This window comes from Castor canadensis, chromosome 15, assembly GCF_047511655.1.
Source record: "Castor canadensis chromosome 15, mCasCan1.hap1v2, whole genome shotgun sequence".
NCBI lineage: Eukaryota > Metazoa > Chordata > Mammalia > Rodentia > Castoridae > Castor > Castor canadensis.
In genome coordinates, this window is record NC_133400.1 from 10,502,748 (window position 1) to 10,504,581 (window position 1,834).

Below are 1,834 nucleotides of genomic sequence, written 5' to 3' on the forward strand. Positions count from 1 at the left end.
ATCCTTGAGTTCAGACCCCATGAGTATGTCTTCATCTCTCTGCATATCATGGAGCTCTGATTAGGTATTCTTGCCTTCATTCCTGGGGCTTCCTCCATGATAGTTCAGAAGGCTTCAGGCCCATATATTCAGTGATGTCAGGAAGTAGTATGTTAGAATCTGTCCCAATCTCAAAATTGGCCCTGCCTAGTCACATGTCTACCCACAAGGTTAATAACCGTAGCCCGGAAGATGAGAAAACATAGGGCATTAAGTCTGTATCAGAAGCCATACTGTTGGAAGAGGAAAGAAAAAGTCATTGTGATTGATAATCCTACCTAAATCACATGGAATAAAAAAATGAGTTGTTGAAGGGCTGGTAGAGTGGCTCAAGTGGTAGAGCACCTGCCTAGAAAGCAGGAAGCCCTGAGTTCAAACCCCAGTGCCACCAAAAAATAAAGAATGGGTTGTTAAAGAAGGGCACTGGATAGAAAATAATCAGATGCCCATTACATCACATATGTGGCCTTTATATAATAAAGTCAGACAATAATTACTACCTTGTCTCAAATTGGCATTCTTATTCTAGGCAATGTATCAGTAGGTTGTATCACTCCTTGCTAAGGTAGGTTGAATGATGCTTGAATTACCTTATAACTGTGGTAAAAATCACCCAGAATAAGTGGAGAGGAGCTTTTCCTTGTAATTAGACAGACTGCCCAGAACAGTAGGGAGTCTCTCTCTTCTGGAGCAGTGTTGCTCAGCTGTAAAATCTCTACCTTCCATTTATTCAGTCATTGTTTTTAGGGCACGTGAATAATGAGGAATAGCATTTACTGATCATCTCTGACACTCACATCTCCACCCCCCTCCCACCGCCACACACACCATAAAGGATTTTAAAACACCTTTCCTAAGAGTTAAGAAAATTAAAACTTGATTATCAAAAGTGCAAAATAGTTGATTGGCTATTTTCTCATTTCCTTCTTATCTTCTGGGAAGCTTCTATAACTCTCCAAGTCCCAGACATATATAAATGACCACATGAACCAGCAATTTAAAAAGGCAGTCTGTCTGTACCTGGCTGATTTCACACAGCTTAATGTCTCTGGGTTCTATCCATCTCATGAGTAACAGATTTTCCTTCAAAGTAGAAAAGAAAGAGAAGGAAAGAGAAGCCAAGAGGAAGGGAAAAGGGAAGGGAATGAAAGGAAAGGAAAAGGGGAGAGGGATAGAAAAAGGGAAAGGGAAAATGAGAAGGGAAGGAAAAGGAAGGAGAAAGGGAAGAGAAGGGAAGGGAAGGGAAAGGGAGGAAAGGGAAGGGAAGGGGAAGGCAGGGAAAGGAAGGGAAGGGAAGGGAAGGGAAAGATGGGGAAGGGAAGGCCACTGGTTGGCCACAGAGCTCTAGAAAATGACTTGGGAAATCAGGATTTCCTTTCTATTATTTATTAGGAGCAAAATTTTAGTCAATTTATAAAGAAACTTTGAGTCTGTGAATTCACATCTGTGGACTTAAGGGTATGATTCAATCTATCAATATTTATTGAGCACCTTAGTGTGTCCCAGGCACATGATAGAGATGTAATATAGCCATGGGGAAAAGGATTGCTATGCTCTCATGGAGATTTCATTTTAGTGTCAGGGAAACAGCAATGAATAGTTAAATAAATAAATAAGGTAATTACAGTAGTGATAAGTGTAATGAAGAAAATGAAACAGAGTAATGTGAGCGTAAACAACTGGTAAGGGAGTAGTGAGAACTACTTAATTGGGATAGTAAGAGAACTCTCTTTAAAAGGACATAAATTTGAGCTGAAACCACAGTGGGAAAAGTGAGTTGGCCACATGAATTTTT

The 1,834-nt window shown here is 40.1% G+C and overlaps 1 non-coding gene across 1 annotated transcript; it reads left to right on the forward strand.

The window, feature by feature from the left end:
- Positions 1 to 357: 357 nt before the first annotated feature.
- Trnas-aga (transfer RNA serine (anticodon AGA)) lies at positions 358 to 430 on the forward strand. Its single transcript has one exon. It is a non-coding gene; the product is annotated as a tRNA-Ser (tRNA).
- Positions 431 to 1,834: the final 1,404 nt, after the last annotated feature.